The following is a 19,171-nucleotide window of genomic DNA, read 5'->3' as shown; positions in this document are numbered from 1 at the left end:
TCAGAAAAAAAAAGCTATTAAGGAAAAAAACTACTAAACTAGATTACTAATATTTAGTTATATAGAAAAAATAACAGGATACATTATAGCTATGCTTTAATAAAGGGCAGTGTGGAATTTGGATTTAAGGGTTCTCAGTCAGATTCCCTCACTAATGCAATTGCAGATTCCTACATTTCTTCCTGAAGGTGGCAGTATTTTAGTGACAAAAACTGACAACAAGCTGAGTAACTGTACCAGAGCTCTCGGAGATCAACAAAGGTGCCGCTTTTGAATGTGAAAGTTTTTTCAAGACTTTTCTATTTCTTGGTTTGAATCGTGTGCCTGTAGGGACACACGCTGCCTGCTTGCTGAACAGTGACTACTTAGGATAAGAACTCAGGCAAGTAAGGTTGCATTTTAGTCTCTCAGATATTGGGGGAAAATTTTGGTGACGTTGGAGAGAGAGTTAAATGAAATATTTTATTAAATTTAGAATTTAATGTAAAGTAGCAAATACAGAGGCAAGAAACAGAATAATGTGTTTTATGGTTGTCAGCTACCATCTTTAATTGGTGAGTGACCATTTCATTCGTACTGTTACTTTTCTTAAGAGACAAACAAAATTTTCTAAGTGTTTGTAGATGTAATGACTATGTAAACAAAACCTTATTTTTGTTAGCAATTAACACATTGCCAGAAGAAATGAGAGCATTAACAGATTTTGGAACAAATACCATATTAACAATCAAAAGAAAATGACTTTTATACATTTTAAGCAGCAAATTCTGGGAGAAGAATGTGTAGATGTCTATGTGTATATGTGTTAATTAACTAACATGGGGAAATAAAGAAACATAAACAAAAGTAAATACAGATGAACAAAACTTATCTAAAAAGTGAGTGTCAAACTGGTTGTGTTATTTAGTTTATTGTGATATTTTAAATAACCAATAAACATTAACAGTGTTGATGTTTGTGGTTAATTCATCATTTCCTTTGATTGGGCAAGGACATATTAAAATAGGCTGGCTGATTTGTGGTACTGTCTGTTTGCTGAAAATATATGTATTATAGTTCTTCCAAAGGAACTAGAAACTACAGAGCCCCAAGCGACACTGGATTTGTAGTCCTCTGAAAGTTGTCACCGATAATGGAGATAAACTTGTTCTTACAGTAGTAGCAACATGATATTTTATTCAGTTTACAATATTCTTAAAAATTCTCTTGAAAATAAAATATTTATCCTTCAGGTTTTTCATAAATTCAGTGACAAAATTCTCCTTTCTGTGCTAGCTATATAAATTGTGCCAATTTATGTTGACATTCCATTTATGAATGAAGTCCCACAAAGTTTTTGCTGGTTTTTCAAAATGTCAATCTCTACATTTATAGACACCTTAGGGATATTTTCTTATACATCCCACTAGCTAGTGAACTAAAACTCTCTATTCTTGCATCACAGGTATTTACTGAACTCTATCTTTTCTCTTCTTTTTTCCATTACACTGTCAATGTCTACTAGATTCACAGCCACTCTTTTCAGAAAAAAAAAAAAAAAACATTCAATTCTTTACTTTTTTTTTTTTTAAATACAGAGAAGTTTTAGATTCACAGCAAAATTGAGCAAAAAGTACCGGGAATTCCCATATGCCTCCTGTCCCCACACATCCACAACCTCCCCTGCTGTCAACATCTGGCTCATAATCAATGAGCCTGCACTGACACGTTATTACCCAAAGTCACTAGTTTACAGTACAGTTTACTCTTGGTGCTGTACATTTTATGGGTTTTGACAAATGTTTAATGACATGTGTTCACCATTGTAGTATCATATGGAATAGTTTTGCTGCCCTAAGTAACTTCTGGGCTCTGTCTTTCCTTCCCTCTTTGCCCTCTAACTTCTGGCAGCCACTAATTTTTTTTTACTGTCTCTGTAGTTTTGCCTTTTCAAGAATGTCATATAGTTGGAGTATGAACCCTTTTCAGATTGGCTTCTTTCACTTAGTAATATGCATTTGTTTCTTCTGTGTCTTCATGCCTTGATAACTTATTTGTTTTTAGTGCTAATATTCCATTGTATGAATACACCACAGTTTCTTTACTACTGAAGGACATCTTGGCTGCTTCCAAGTTTTGATAATTATGAATAAAGCTGCTAAAAACATCTGTGTGAAGGTTTTAGGGTGGACATAAGTTTCTAGTTCATTTGGGTAAATACAATGAAGTGCAAAGGCTGAATTTTATGGTAAGAGTATGTTTAGTTTTGTAAGAAACTGCCAAACTGTCTTCCGAAGTGACTGTGCCATTTTGCATTCCACCAGCAATGAATGAGAATTCTTGTTGCTTTAACATCCTTGCCTGCATTTGTTGTTAGTGTTTTGGATTTTAGTCATTCTAATAGGTATGTAGTCACATCTTGTTTTAATATGCAATTTCCTGATAACATATGATTAGGGAAATTAATGTATATCAGATAATTATTTTTCTCAGCATTTTGCTACTTTTGCTCAGAATTTTGCCTATAAGACCCATCCGTGTTGTTCTATGTATCAGTAGTTCATTCTTATTGCTACATAGTATTCTTTTGTATTGATATACTGTAATTTGTTTATTCATTCTCCTGTTGATGGACATTTAGATTGTTTCCATTCTTTGGCTATTGTGAATAAATTTGTTATGAACGTTCTTGTGCAACTCTTTTATTACAGTAATATGTTTTCATTTCTCTATGATAAGTATACAGGAGTTGAGTTGCTATTTCAAGTAGATGTATGTTTAACTGTAAAAAACTGCTTAGCATTATTGCAAGGGATACCATTTATCTATCTGTCAGTAAAATTTGAGAGTTCCTGTTGCTCTGCATCCCACCAACCCTTGGTGATGTCACTTTCTGCTTTTATTCATTGTGTAGGTGTATAGTACATCTCAGTGTGCTGGGCTTTAAAAAATTATTAAACTTTATATTTATTTATTTAAAAATTGTTTTTTAATTTTTTTTTTTTTTTTGGAGACAGAGTTTCACTCTTGTTGCCCAGGCTGTAGTGCAATGGTGCGATCTCCGCTCACTGCAACCTCCACCTCCTGGGTTCAAGCAATTCTCCTGCCTCAGCCTGCTGAGTAGCTGAGATTACAGGCACTTGCCACCACACCCAGCTAATTTTGTATTTTTAGGAGAGACGGGGTTTCTCCATGTTGATCAGGCTGATCTCAAACTCCCGACCTCAGGTGATCTGCCTGCCTCGGCCTCCCAAAGTGCTGTGATTACAGGTGTGAGCCACCGCGCCCAGCCAACTTTATTTTTAAAAGCAGTTTTAGGTTCATAGCAAAATCGAGAGGAAAGTGTAGAGTTCCCATTTACCTCCTGTCCCCACACATGCACAAAGCTCATAGTTTATATTAGAGTTCACTCTTGGTGTTGTACATTCTAAGGGCTTTTAAAAATGTATAATTATTTCCTCCCTTCCTTTTGTATCGTTGCTGTTATTCATTTCATTTATACATAAGCATATATAATCAAATGCATTGTTGCTATTATTATTTTGAAGAAACTATTATCTGTTAGACCAAGTAAGAATGAGAAAAATAAGTTTTTATTTCACCTTCATGCAGTCTCTGACGCTCTTCTTTTCTTTACGTAGATCTGAGTTTCTAGTCTATATCATTTTCCTTCTTTCTGAACAACTTATTTTAACATTTCTCAGTCTACTGGCAACAAAGACCCTCAATTTTTGTTTGTCTGGGAAAGTCTTTATTTCTCTTCCACTTTTAGAGGATAATTTCATGGAGTACAAAATTCTAGGTTGGTGTTCTTTTTTCTCTCAACACTTTAAGTATTTCACGCCACTCTCTTCTTGCTTGCATGGCTTCTGGGAAGAAGTTGGATGTAATTCTTATCTTTGTTCCTTTGTAAGTAAGGTGCTTTTTATTTTCTTCTGACTTCTTTCCAAAAAATTTTTTTTTTTGTTTCTGAAGTTTGAACATGGTATGCCTCGGTGTGGGGGTTTTTATTTTGTTTTCCTGTTTTGCTTTTTTGCATTTATCCTGCTCACTGATCTTTTGAGTTTTCTGGATCTGTGGTTTGCTGTCTGACATTAATTTGGAGGAAATTCCCAGTCGTTATTGCTTTAAATATTGCTTCTTCCCCTTTCTTTATGTCCTTTTCTTCTGGCATTCCTATTATGTGCATGGTATATCTTTTTTAGTTGTCCCAGAGTTCTTGGATATTTTGTTTTGGTTTTTTTTTTTTTCCAATTTTATTTTTCTCTTCACTTTTAAGTTTTGGAAATGTCTATTCATATCTTTAAGCTCCGAGGTTCTTTCCTCAGTTGTGTCCAATCTACTAATAAGTCCGTCAAAGGCATTCTTCATTTGTAAGTGTTTTTGACCTCTAGGCTTTCTTTTGATTCTTTCTTAGAATTTCCATCTCTCTGCACTATCTGTTCTTGAATGTTGTGTACTTCTTCCAGTAGAGACCTTAGCATATTAATCATAGTTGTTTTGCATCCCTGGTTGGATAATTGCAACATACCTGTCATAGCTGACTCTGGTTCTAATGCTTGCTCTGTCTCTCTAAACTGTGTTGTTTGCCTTTTAATGTTTATATTCTGTATTGTATGCCTTATAATTTTTTGTTGAAATCATACATGGTATATACATAAAAGAAGCTCTAGTAACTAGGCCTTTAGTGGTGTAGTGGTAAGGTATGAAGGAAGAAAAGCATTCTGTATCCTATGATTAGGTCTCAGGGTTTCTGTAGGCCTGTACTTCGCCAGTGCTTCTCAATGCTATTTCCCCTATTAGGCTGGACAGGATGGCTACAGAGGGCTGGCATTGGATATTTCCCTTCCCCCATGTAGGTTGGGCTCTCATAAAACTCGAGCAGGTTAGCTTCTGGTCCTGAGGACAGCACTTGTTAAAAAGAACAGATAGATTCTTTTTTCATTCTCTCGCCAGAAGCATAGGGAGATTTTTCTCCAATATTCACTATCAGGACATGGACGTGGTAGAGTTCCCAGAGGTAAAACTCACAAAGCCTTAGGGATCCCCTATGCCCGGGTCCTCCTAAAATTGTAAGGTCTCAGGCTGGTTCTCACTCAGCCTCTAGACGTTCAACTTTTCCTGCTCTGCTACTAGTTTAGGCTGAGGTTTTCTAACCTGCCCCTGGGGTTTCTGCTGTGGTAAATTCCAATTCTCTGTATTTGCTTATTGCTCTCTTCAAGTTTGGGGCAGTGGTTTGCCCTGTGACCTCAGTTCTCTGACAGCTCTAAGAAGTGCTGTTGATTTTTCGGGTTGTTCAGCTTTTTGCTTCTTGTTAGAAAGTGTGACAACTTCTAAGTTCTTCACAGGCCAGACTAGAAACGGAAAGTCTCCAGTTCTTTACTTTTTAATCACAGATGTGAGCCTGCTATGCAGAAAAATTGAGGCAATGTCCATATATTCATCTGATTTTTGTACGTAATGCTTTGGAAACCTTTTGGAGAAAAATATTAATGAAGTATAATCTTTACATTCTCCTGAAATAGAGCAGAACAAGCATGAAAGAAGTACAGAGTACTTCTAGCTCATGTTGGTATGTAAAACCTGAGATATGCAAAATTCTAATTTTTAAATCACTCACTATTTGTGTATGGTTTCAAAGACATTATGAAATGTTTATGTAGACATAATACCAAACATGAACAAAATTCACTCTTACCCCATTTATCCCCTGACTCTTCTCTGGAGCCCTTACTGTTAGTGGCACTGAACCCAGTTTGGTGGTAGAAGGAAGACAAGCACAAGTTGACTACATTTTTAAAAAATTTTCTTTGTTTGAATAGTCACAAAGAGGTTTTGTTCTGAAACTATCAAAGTACAAAATGTTCCTAAACTATTAAATATTTCACCAATATGGTTAATTTTTCCACATGGATTATAATTCCTATAAAGCTCACAAAATATTTTTTGGAGAGACTCTTGTTTTCTGAGACAGCTCTGATTGTTGGCATTCAGTAAGCAATGCATGCTATTTTCCCAATTTTGGCTCCCCGGAAAAATAGGACCCTAATACCTTATAAGTATTATTTCCACACTTTTATGCATAGAACAATATAACTCAATGAACATAAGGATCAAAGATGCTGTGAGAGCTCATAGGTGAGTAAAATTAGTTTTGATTGAGGAATGAAGACAAAGATCATAAAAGCTAATGGCATTAAACATTTTAAGACCGGCAGTATGCACCCACAGCTTTAAAAATCTCCATGCCCATTTGTCTAGGTATTCCACTTCAAAGTTATTGCAATTACAAAGTTATTCATCATAACACTATTTAAAACAGCAAAACAGCTAACATCTGGGAAATAGGAAAAGCCAAGTAAAAATGTGATCCTGTCCATAGAAAGCCGTGACACCACAGGAATAGCTTTGAAAATGTTTGTCTTCCATGCCATTAGCTTCATTATCTTTTTGATCCTTTGACCAAGGGTAATTTCACTCACCTATAAACTTGTACATTATTTTTGATCATTATGTTTATCAGACTACAGAATTTATGTATTTTATTGACACCCATTAAACTATAAACTTGTTGAAGTGAGGGATTTTGTCCTTCTCATCTATTTTTTAACATGGCATATACTATTATATTCTTCGAAAAAAACATAAATGAGAGACAAAGTCTGTCAAATGAATTTCAGTTACCACGGTTTAATAAATAGTACCAGTACCCTCATAACATGGTTCAAGTTTTAGTTACTAAGGTATATTATCAGTGACTAATTACATAAGATACAAAGTTTGTTGCTGGGGACAATGTCACCTGCAGTATGTTGCAGTGTCCAGGAAGTGAGAACTACAGACTACGACTGCCATGTCAAATCCTCCAGTGGAACGCTCACTCTTCCCTCTAGTTTTGTTTTTTTTTTTAAATCATGACAGAAAACACATAATATAAAATATATTCTCTTAATCATTCAAAATGCACAGTTCAGTGGTATGAACTATATATTCATTTGTTGTGTAATAGTTCTCTAGGACATTTTGATCTTGTAAAACTGAAACTCTATACCCAAAAAACAACTGCTTCTTTTTCCCTCCCCTCAGTCGCAGGAAACCACCATTCGACTCTCTGTTTCTATGATTTTGTCTGCTAGATATTGCATATAAGTGGAATTGTACAGTATTTGTCCTTCTGTGACTCTCTAGTTATTTTGTGTACCTAATTTGTCATGTGGCCATCTCATGGAGGGAAGGATGAAGAAAGGGAACCATGTGTATATACTGTATTAAATATTGGTTAAGATTATTTTTCTTATTTTTCAAAACAAAAATTTATAATTAAAAGTTCTCACGTTTTCTTTCTCCAGCCTAATAGATGCTTTTGTATTAACCCACTGTCAATACCCTGTAGCCAGAAACCCACCTGTAGCTGAAAAAGCTGAGTTTATATCTCACTGCAGCAAGACAAAAGACATGCCATGGGAACTATTTCAGTAAGAGGATGTTAAGAAAGGTGTATTAAAGAATTGGGGCTTTGAATGGGTGATTTGGAAAGAGTCTAGGGAAACAATTTATTCTACATAACTGCTGTCAGGAAGTGAAGGAAATTCTATGATTGGGTATCTCAATAATCCTTATTTATAAAGAAGGCAGGTGTATTAGACCATTCTTGCATTGCTGTAAAGAAATATCTGAAGGCTGGGCGTGGTGGCTCACACCTGTAATCCCAGCACTTTGGGAGGCCGAGGTGGGCGGATCACTTGAGGTCAGGAGTTTGAGACCATCTTGGCCAATATGGTGAAACCCAGTCTCTACTAAAAATACAAAAAAAATTAGCCCGGCATGGTGGCGCATGCCTGTAGTCCCAGCTACTCGAGAGGCTGAGGCAGGAGAATCACTTGAGCCCAGGAGGCAGAGGCTGCAGTGAGCCCATATTGTGCCACTGCACTGTAGCCTGGGCAACAGAGCAAGACTCTGTCTCAAAAAAAGAGAAGTATCTGAGACTTGGTAATTTATAAAGAAAAGAGGTTTAATTGGCTCACGGTTCTGCAGGCTTTACCAGAAGCATGGTGCTGGCATCTGCTGGGCTTCTAGGGAGGCCTTAGTAAGCTCGTAATTATGGCGGAAGGCAACAGGGGAGCAGGCATGTCACATGGTGAAAGCAGGAGCAAGTGAGAGAGAGTTGTGTCAGAGAGGTTTCACACGCTTTTAAATGACCAGATCTCACGAGAACTCGCTATCAGGAAGACAGCACCTAGCCATGAAGCCTCCACCCCTATGATGTACACACCTCCGACTAGGCCCCACCCGTAGCATGGCAAGGGATTACAATTCAACATGAAATTTGGGTGAGGACAAAGATCCAAACCATATCAGCAGATTAGAGCAAGGGTAAAGCTATAATTAGTAAAGAAGCAACAGGGACTCATATTCGCCAGGAGAAAGAGATGTTTGGTATTTTGTGGGGTTTCCACTGTGACCTTATTTTGATGTGTGCTTAGATAAAATAATGAAGTGGACTTATTAATATTTTGTTTCACTTTATCATGATCTCAGAGTGGATTTGTCTCATGCTGATGTTTTGTGAGGTTGCTAATGTTCAACAGAGGAACAATATGGCCTACCCACTAGCATCGGTCCAGTTTTTGATAACACTGAGACCTGGTTGTGTCAGATTAGTTTCTGGATTTAGGGCCTGCTATTTTCTTGTTCATCACTTTCATAGACATGTAGGGTTGAAATCAGAGAAATCTATGATGCAACCTCAATTTCGTTATTTACTTTCTGTGTGATCATGGGCAAATGATTTACTCTCTGTCACTTCAATTACCTATATGGTACCTACCTCAAAGGAACACAGTGAGCATTAAATGAGATAGAGCATCTGGAGTGCTGAGTAGATTGATTTGTACTGAGAGCTCATGTTAACAATAACTGCCTTTTATTAGCTCTCTCTCATGGAGGATTCTTTTTTTTCCATCTAAAAAACACACGCTTTGGGTGACTACCAAGTGTCAGGCACCATGCCAGGGATGCAATGATGAACAAGTCATCTGTGGCCTCTACCTCACAGAACCTGCAGCCTAGCATGAGTAACAAACAACTAGATAGGCAATTTAACAGAGGGTAAAAGTTTCTACGAAAGAGGACTATAGGAGTCTGTAAAATAGCTTAGCAGGACTGGAGAACTGTCTCTAGGAAAAAGTGTTGCTTATGATGCTATCTAACAAAGGAACAGGCGTTATCTGTGATCTAGATAGAAGGAACAGCATAAGCTAGGGCAGAAAAGTGAAAGAGAATATGGCACAGCCTGTTCGATGGAGAAACAAACAAATAAATAAAAAACAATAACGGGAAGAAAAAGACTTGCACTTTTTAAGTGCACTCCATATGAAACAATTTCTTTTCAAGTCTTGTGCATAATTTGATTTGCCACTGCAATAGTGATTACAGCTGATTAATTAATGATGATACAATGCTTTGAAAATACAAAGTACAGCACATTTGCTAACAAAATAATGATTAATTAGCATGATTACTGTTTCAATATAGCCTCTGTTTACTATCTAAACTTGGACTTCCAAATGTCTGCTTGCCTTCATGCACCAAAGACAGCTGCTTCACAATGGTTTGGTGGCTATTTTTGGCCTTTCCTTCCCTGGGTTGTGAATGAACGTAGGACTAATAATGAAAGAAAAAAAAAGTGGTCAGAATGACTTCCAGGGTTTTTGCCTAACAAGGAATTCTACAATGTCTACTATTCTCTCTCTCTCTCAGTTTCTGCTACACTAAAATCATGCTGAAAAGTACTGGGAGTCTGTGCTATGGGGGCTTCTGGTGAAGCAAATGCACTGAGGGCCATTGTTTCAGTATATAAACTTTCTTGGTTAGGGTCCACTAAATAAGCATAACTTCTTGTGGATTTCAATATCACCTCACTATTACATACAATTTCTAGAGAAATAACAGACTAAATGGGATTCTAGCAGTGTGTATTTTTCCCTTGATAAAAAATACTTCAGTGTTATCATCTTCTGCTATTAATTAAAAAAATACAGAAGCAATGCTGCTGAGTTTTAATTGTTGATGAACATCTAAACGTGCTTAGTTTACAGTTAAACACTATCCAAAGTGATTTTTTGTTTCTGTAATGAATAACCAAGATAAGCAGATGTAGGTGGCAGCATCCTATTGATAAAAATCATCTTGGTTAATAGACATAGGTGCATCAAAATGTTGGATTTAACCCAGTCTGAAGGAAAGTTTCTAGTGAAATATTGTTCTTTTTAGGATGTAGAAAGTTCTCCTCAGTTGTCCAGTGTGTCAAGTGACTCCTGCATTTGTCTGGCTGGCAAGATAAGCTGATAGGAATTTGGCCTGGAGTGGCTGCACTAACAGATATTGGCCTAAAAATGGTTGCAGACGTGTTTTCATTGCAGGTATTAAATGCTTGCAGCTATCTTTTGGCCTAGAGTATATTCCTATTATTAGGTTAGTTCCAAAGTAATTGCAGTTTTCACCATTAAAAGTAATGCCACTAGATTTGTCTTAATAATAAGAGCTTATTTCTGGTAGGGGAGAAAAGACAAATTCACAAATATATTTACATTAAATTGAGCAGTTTGTGGTAAGTATAGTAGGAGATTATATAAATCCATGCTGAAAAGAAAGCAGAGAATGGAGAAATTACTCTGAGCTGGGTAGTTTTCATGGTGGAGGTGCCTTTAGGATGGGTCTTGAACAATAGGAAGTATTTCAAATAGCAGAGATGGTATTATGGATTGGAAGAGGGAGAGCATTCCAGGACTTGGAAATGGCATTGAGCAAGAATGTGGAGAAAAGCTGGCAATAGGTATTGAGTCCTGTCTATTCTGTCTCTGAACTCTCATTACATTTAAAGTCATTATTGATAGGTAAGGACTTACTACTGACATTTTGTTGTTTTTCTGCATGTTTTGTATATTCTTTTTCCCTTCTTCATCTCTGCTATCTTCCTTTGTGATTTGATACTTTTCTATACCGGTAAGCTTTGATTCCTTTCTCGTTGTCTTTTGTGTATCTACTGTAGGTTTTTGTTTTGTGGTTACCATAAGGCTTACATAAAACACCTTATAATTATATTTTTCTATTTTGAGATAACAACTTAACTTCAATTACATACAAGAGCTCTGCACATTCACTCACCCACATTTTATGTTTTTGATGTCACAATTTACATAATTTTATATTGTATATTCATTAACAAATTATTGTAGCTACAGCTCTTTTTAATATTTTGTCTTTTAACCTTTATACTTGAGTTATAAGTGATTTACACACCCTCATTACAATATTAGAGTAATTGGAATTTGACTATATATTTACCTTTACTGATGAGTTTTATGTTTTCACATGTTTCCTATATTATTAAAGTTCTTTTGTTTTAGCTTGTGGAACTCCTTTTAGCATTTCTTATAAAGCAAATCTGGTGGCAATGAACTCCTTCAGCTTTTGTTTGTCTGGGAAAGTGTTTATCTCTCCCTCATTTCTGAAGGGCAGATTTGTGGGTAGAGTGTTCTTGGTTGTCAGGTTTTTTCTTTCTGCACTTTTTATATATTATCCCACTCTCCTGACTTTCAAGGTTTTTGCTGAGAAATTCCCAGATGGTCTTATAGGAGTTCCCTCATAGGTAACAAATCTGTTTTCTCTTGTTTTCAAAGTTATTTATATTTTATTTGTGACAGTTTGATTATAATGTGTCTCATTGAAGCCTTCCTGGGTTGAATTTGTTTGGGATGTTGTGTGTTCCTGGATGTCTATATCTGTCCTCAGAGTTGGGAAGTTTTCAGCCATTATTTTCTTTAAATAAGCTTCCCGTCCCTTCCTCCTTTCTTTTTTTTGGAACTCCCATAATGTGTATGTTAGCTCCCTTGATGGTGTCACGTAAATCTCATAAACTTTCTTCATTACTTTTCATTCTTTTTTCTTTTTTTTCCTCTGAGTAATTTTAAGTGCCCTGTCTTTGAGTTTGCTGATGCTTTCTTCTGCTTGATTGAGCCTGCTTTTGAATGTTGAAGCTCTCTATTGCATTTTTAGTTCAGTCATTGTATTCTTCAATTCCAAAATTTGTTTGGTTCTTTCTTGTGTTTTATATTTCTTTGTTGAACATCTAATTTTGTTCTTGTGTTGTTTTCTTTATATTGTTAAATCATTTATCTGTTTTCTTTTGTATCTCATTGAGCTTCTTTAGAACAATTATTTTGAATTGTCAGGCACTTCCTGGACCTCCATATTTTGGGGTTGGTTATTGGAAGTGTATTGTATTATTTTGGTGGTGTCAGGTGTCCTTGATTCTTTGTGATTCTTGTAGCTTTTTTTTTTAGGTGTCTGCATATTTGAAGAAGCAACTACTTCTTCCAGGCTTTATGGACTGTATTTGGTAAGGAGAGACCCTTGCCTGTTGGGGGAAGGGAACACTGAAATATGCTTTGGCACTAGGTTTAGTGGCACTGGATCTAGAGACACATAGCACCAAGTGTGGGGGCATACAGTGGCTCTGGCTTTTGGGGGCATGGTGTCTGGATGGTGCAAGCAGCTGCCCCTCTGACATTGGCACTTGCATGCCTCTTGGTGGCAACAGCTATGAAGGGGCTGGTTCACAGTGGCTGTGAAGGCTGTTGGAGTCAACAGCACCTCTAGGCACAGCAGCAATGGACCAGGGAAAGCAGTGGTGGGGACTGCGGACAATGATATGCATCCACTTGGCTACAGGGGCCAACCGTGGGGGCCAGCTAAAGGCACATGCACTGGTGGCAGGGGCTGGCTGCAGGCAAATACATGATGGTGAGGGCTGCTGCCAGTGGCAAGGACTGGGCCAAGTGCAGTGCACGCGTGGCTGTGAGGGCCAGATGCACATGCGTGCGAAGCTTTGGAGGCTGGGGCTGGCATCATGCACACATGCAGCTGCAGGGGTTGGCAGTGGGCATGCATGCAGAAGTGGGGGCAGCTCTGGCAGGGTGAGTGGTGTGGCAGCTCAGGCAGCTGGAGTCTGCAAAGACAAATAACTGTAAGACCTTGGTGGCAAAAGCTGCCAGGATCTTCTGTGAAGCAGGCCACTGAGATTCATTACAACAAATATTGTGGATCCTCAGTGGTGAAAGCTGTAGGGACTCTGCAGCAGTTGTGAGGGCTACTGAGGTACTCAGTGGTGAGGGTTGGGTGGGGTGAAACACAGTGGGTCCTGCAGGCAGTGCCCCGAAAGGCTAGGGAAACTGGTTGTTCACCTTGCTCTCCCTTTCCCTGGGAGGAGGACTCATGGCCTGGGAGTTCCCACTCAGTGTATCATCCACGGAGATGGGATGATACAGGCAAAGTGAAACTGTTTTTCCTACCCATTTTGTGCCATTTTCTCAGGTATTTTAATCCACTGTGTTGCTGCAGCTTCTTAACTGGGCTCCTGAGCATCCCCAGAGCTATTTTTCTTCGTGAATAGCTGTCTAATGGTTGTTTTTTTTTTGTAGGGGTGCAAAGGCTAAAATCTTTACCATCTTGCTGATATCTCTTCTGATCTCTCATTTGAAGGGGTGACCTAATGTTTCAGTCATGTTGGGATAGTCCCAGTTTATAATCCTAGTTTATACCTCTGGCCTATGTTAACTATGATAGGCTGAGTAATGTCCTTCAAAGATGTCCACATCTTAATCCCTGGAACCTATAAATTTGTACCTTACATAGTAAAAGGGAAAGTACAGATGTGATTAATTTAGGGTCTTGAGATGGGGAGATTATCCAGGATTAACTAGGTGGGCCCAATGTAATCACAAGAGTACTTATGAAAAGAGGCAGGCAGATCAGAGTTAGTAGAGGGAGATGTGATAATGGAATGTGATAGTAGACGCATGAGGTTGGAGTGATATAAGAAGAAGCCATGAGCCTAGATAAGCAGATAGCCTCTAGAAGCTGAAAAAGGCAAGAGAACAGCATTTCCCTTTACAGGCTTCAGAAGAAGCTAGTCTTCCAGGCACCTTAACTTTGGCCTAGTGAAACTCGTTTTGGACTTCTGACCTCTAGAACTGTAAGATAATACATTTGTGGTGTTTTAAGTCACTAAATTTGTGTACAGAAATAATAGGTAACTAATACAGGAACTATACTGAGCCCCTTTACACTCTCAAAAATAGCTTGGTTTGGTGATAAATTATATCTCTATTCTATGCATAGGCCACAGCTGCTTATAAATCCATGATTCTGTCCAGAGTCATTTTAGTAAGTAAAATTTAAGTCTATCTTCTCTGATTATCAGGGATTAGGCCTTGGAGGTCTGAAATTAGATTATGTATATATATATATATATATATATATGGGGAATTACCAACTAACCAGATTAAATACCATGAGGGTTGGGAAGGAGCAAATGGGGAGATGGGCTGTTACATTGAATCCTTTACTTCAGCAATATCCTCTGTTCAGACGTCCAAGGGATCTTATTTAAAGGCTTAATTTGGCTTAAGTCATGTTTTGTTCTGTTTGCTGGACTTTGACACAGACAAATACAATTTATGGTAAAATGTTTTCAGAACCATGTTTTTAGAACAGTTGGAGGTATTTGCCTTTTAGATTCATGTAAACCCTAAGTTCATGTGCCCAGTAGCATCTGTCAGTTCATTTTTCAGAAATATATAGAAAGGATATTTTCTTCTAAATAAATATCTCAATTTTATTTACTATCTGTTTTAAAATAAATGCAACAATTCTTAATAATGTGATTTCTCAAATCAAAAAGTCTCTTAAAATATTTTGGTCACGCCAGGTGCGGTAGCTTACGCCTGTAATCCCAGCACTTTGGGAGGCTGAGGCGGGTGGATCACCTGAGGTTGGGAATTCGAGACTAGCCTGGGCAACATGGAGAAACCTCATCTCTACTAAAAATACAAAATTAGCTGGGCATGGTGGTCCATGCCTGTAATCCCAGCTACTTGGGAGGCTGAGGCAGGAGAATCGCTTGAACCCGGGAGGCGGAGGTTGCAGTGAGCCGAGATAGAGCCATTGCACTCCAGCCTGGGCAACAAGAGTGAAACTCGGTCTCAAAAATAAAAAGAAAGAAAAGAAAAATATTTAGTCAGAAAAAAATCCCTGCAATTTCTATAACTTCAATTTTGCTTAAGGGATTAAGTCCCTATTCATTTTTTTTAATTTTTAAAATGGTTTGATTCTTCCAGGATTTCCCACAAATTTCTGAGCCATTCTTTGTAGGAGAATTAATTTAAAATGGCAGCTCATTCATATATATATATACCATAATGGTGTCTTGGCCCAGTTTATGACATAATAGAGAAATTCATTTTAGTAGCGACTAAGTAAAGCAGTAAAATAATTCTATCTTTGTGACACGATAAAAGCCATTTATTTCTGTCTTACTATGTTTTGAGCTTTTAGATGTGTTCAAATGCCTATATAAATGAGTAATTAACTTATATACTAGTTTTGGTTTTCAGAAAGATATTAAAAGATTTGTTTTTGTATTTTAAGACCTTACAAAATGGGCCCTAGGAAAATGGTCATTTGGACTTATAAATGGACTATTTTTATCCCTTGTGTTGACAGAATATTACTTTATAGTGCAATTATTCTATTAAATAAAGCTATGTGGTTATTTGGCTTTTTAGAGCAGAGTATACGTATGTGGTACTGATCTTGCTGTCACTCAGCTTTATTCTGTTCTAAATTTAAAGTATTGTATATTGATTTGAAAAGTTAATAGAAGAATCAAAGAAAGTGAAGTAGAAACAAAATAAAAATTAGATTGTGAAACAATATTTAGGATAAACTAAAGTAGAACTTCAGTAATTCATTAGCAGGCTGTCAAAGTAAATAGTTAAACAAATATATCTTACAAAAGAAAAAGCTCAAACATGGATTAATATATTATTAGTAGTAAAAACTTCCTTCATAAATATCCAAGTCTTCAGAAATAAGAATATTAGATCAAAGAATCTGTGAAAATAACAATATAAAATAATGGTAGGTGGTGGCTGGAAAAGAACAGGTCAAAAGAGGAAAAAAATTGATTGAAAACAAACATATGTACACCAAGAATAATAGAGCACATGAAAATAAAATGATGTCAGCTTGAGCAGTACAATCTCTCATACTCAGTAATTAGTAGACTGAAAGTCAGTCTCCATTCCTGGCTGAGCAGGAACTCAGTCCCCCATACAGTTAGGACCATCCGCTTAACATTAAGAGTTTGCATTCTTCTCTGTATTAAGTGATTTGTTGGGAGGAACACACTTTCATCAAAAGAAACAAAGAGTAACAAGCAGAAACAACCTAGTTTTTCCTAATCCATATTTTCAGCAGTTTTAGCTTCAGAAAGCTAAAATTTTATGATTGTCGAAAAGGATACTTAACAGATAAGGAGATTCAATGAAATGATTTCTTTGTACATCTGCTTTTTAAAAAAGACAAATGATCTAGTCTGCATATAGAGTTGAATTACTTTGAAATTTCAGATACTTCACATAACTGAGGTCACTTAGTCTCCATTTTTAGATTTTTGTTAAACATCAAGCTGGATCTTTTGGGTGGTAGGCATATTTCTAAAGTTTGTGGGCTGTGTTTGTAACATACCGGAGGAAAGAATGTATGACAGTCAGAGCCACTCAATAGCCTAGGCAAAGAAATAAGTGAGGATGATTCAAAGGTCACATAAATATTGCACAAAATGTTCTGTGGGTGTATGTGAAAGAAAGCTGTAAACTGTAAACCCATATGTACCAAGTGTTCTACATTTCATAGGTTTATATGTGTAAACATATATCATTATAATTAAGAGTAATTACATTTATAACACAATTGGATTTGTAAATGCAAACCTGCATAGATCTCAATAAATTTCCTTGAACTCTGTGTCACAGTTTGCATCAATATTACTGGTAACTGATTATTAACAGTCATAAAAGTTAAACCTTAATTAACTAGTACTAGAAAATCATCAATTAACTAGGTATACCCCTAAATATACATGAGAAAATGTATAGGAAGGAAAAATATCTATGGAGATAAGAAATGTGGGCAAGTTTTGAACCACCAAATATCCCTTAATAAATAGCAGAGAATTCCTGTTGTATTAACTTAATATAAACATAGTTGAACCTCTCAGAGCTCATATGAAAACTGGTAAAAATATGAAAACTGCTTCTAAAAAGCAACCTTTTGTATGTAATCAGTAGAGAAAAATCTTTTGTGCCAACAGATACACACACACGTGTGCGTGCACACACACACACACAATCTACACTGCTACAGGCTACCAGATGGTGAAGGTTTGTGCATCATTTACTGGAGAAGAAACCTGTTAGATCTTATACCCTGAAAGAATCTTATAAAAATGTCTATTCAAATCTCCTTTTTTATAGTTGGAACCTGAGCCCCCAAAGGTAACCTCGTATGCTTAGGTCTAGCAAACCACTAAGTGGAAGAAAACGTCATGTCACAGGTAAATAACGGTAGTCATAAAATGTTCCTTTAATGAACATTTATGAACATTATGAACAGGATATCTGACTCTGTCTTGGTGTTCTAGGTTTAAGAGTTTCTACAGAATGGTGTGATAAGAATTAATCCAGAGGTCTAGAGACCTATTTCTGTCCTGGCTTTGATACGTCCTGGCAAGATGCCTCTTACAATATCACTTATAGCTTCAATTTTCACATCTATAAAATAATGATAATAGTACATAACATTCTTCAAGTGAGATAATGTACAATCAAGTTTTTTCAGGTATAAAACACATCATCATTATCTGAGTTGATCTCTTAAGTTACATTTAGACCAATGTAGATTAGGTTTGATATGATTTTTGGGTTTATCAGAACCACAGGGAAAAAAGCTAATGGGGCTAAATCTGCACAGGTTGATGAATAAGTGTACAGAACATATTCTAAATCTTTAATGAAAGCCTTCAGAGGTTTACATGTAAAGGAACAGGCCTACTTTGCATGCTTGTGGGTAAAGTTATTTTTCGCAAGCATTATGTGGAATGTATACATTCTTATTTCCCTCTGTACCTGTAGTTTCTTTCTTTCTTTTTTTGTTTTGCAATAATGATTTTCTCTTTTATGAAATACCACTCTCCCCTTTTCTTAGTCTGTTTGGGCTGATATAACGAACTACCATAGACTGGATGGTTTATAAATAAGGAAGCTTATTGCTCACAGTTCAGGAGGTTGGGAAGTTCAAGATCAAGGCACCAGCAGATCCACTGTGTGTTGAGGGCCCACTCTGGCTCATAGACAGTGTCTTTTCACTGTGTTTTCACATGGTGGAAGCAGGAAAGGCAGTTCTCTGGGCCTGTTTTATAAGGGCACTAATCCCATTCCTAATCACTGCCAAAGGCTCCTAATAGCATCACATTTGTGCTTAGTTTTCAACACATGAATCTGTGCAGAAACGCAAACATTCAGACCATGGCACCCCCTACTACTTGACAGTTACTTACTATCCCTGGTCTTGCCCCCGTCTTACTGCAGTGCTATTCCTGGCTCACTGTCATCATGTGCTTCCTTTCTTCATAACTGAGATTTCCTGATCCTTAACTGTAGGTTCAGCCCCCTACCTTAGGCTCTGAAATCAACCAATCAATCCTCTTCTTAGAACTTGATTAAGGATCTATTCAATCTTGCTGTTTGTCTTTGTGTCTGAGTTTTGGCAACCAGGCTCTGCCTTGTTTGAGACCAAGCTGCTGGCCTATGCCCATGTTCTAGTCTCTGAGAAGCTGGATCTGCAGCACTGGAAGCTGGTTTCTCCTCATAAGAATATTCTCAAAAAATTATAAATTGTCAACATTTTTTAAAAGGTGATTATTACTATGATGGAAATACATGGAGAAAATAGTGGGAAACCAAAATATTGATGAACTTAGGAGAGAGTAAAATGGTAGCTCTTTTTTACACACTTATATTCCTACCAAACTTCAGCCCAGGCCTTTCCCGTGTGCACCATGTTGGAACCTAGCACTGAACCTCAGTTCCACGACTATGTTGCTTCTGGATGTCTTTGATGTCAATTGCTTACCTGCTGTGATCTCTAAGTGACGCCTGCTCTCAACTTAGATTCAATGGTTGACATGTCCTGATGACAGCTTGCTGGATTTCTCTGACACCTATAGCTCATCTAAAGTACCACACATTATTCATCAGTATATTGGAAAGGCATGCTGTTTTATCATCTT

The 19,171-nt window shown here is 37.1% G+C and overlaps 1 long non-coding RNA gene across 1 annotated transcript in view; it reads left to right on the top strand.

The window, feature by feature from the left end:
• Positions 1-392: 392 nt before the first annotated feature.
• LOC134739151 (uncharacterized) overlaps positions 393-19,171 on the top strand; it is a 61,829-nt gene continuing 43,050 nt past the window's right edge. The window contains exon 1 of the long non-coding RNA XR_010125672.1: positions 393-554. This is a non-coding gene — a long non-coding RNA (uncharacterized LOC134739151). The remainder of the gene's footprint in view (positions 555-19,171) is intronic.

Source organism: Pongo pygmaeus, chromosome 2 (assembly GCF_028885625.2).
Source record: "Pongo pygmaeus isolate AG05252 chromosome 2, NHGRI_mPonPyg2-v2.0_pri, whole genome shotgun sequence".
Taxonomy (NCBI): domain Eukaryota; kingdom Metazoa; phylum Chordata; class Mammalia; order Primates; family Hominidae; genus Pongo; species Pongo pygmaeus.
Note: the sequence above shows the minus strand (reverse complement) of the source record. Positions and strands in the feature narration are given on the sequence as shown.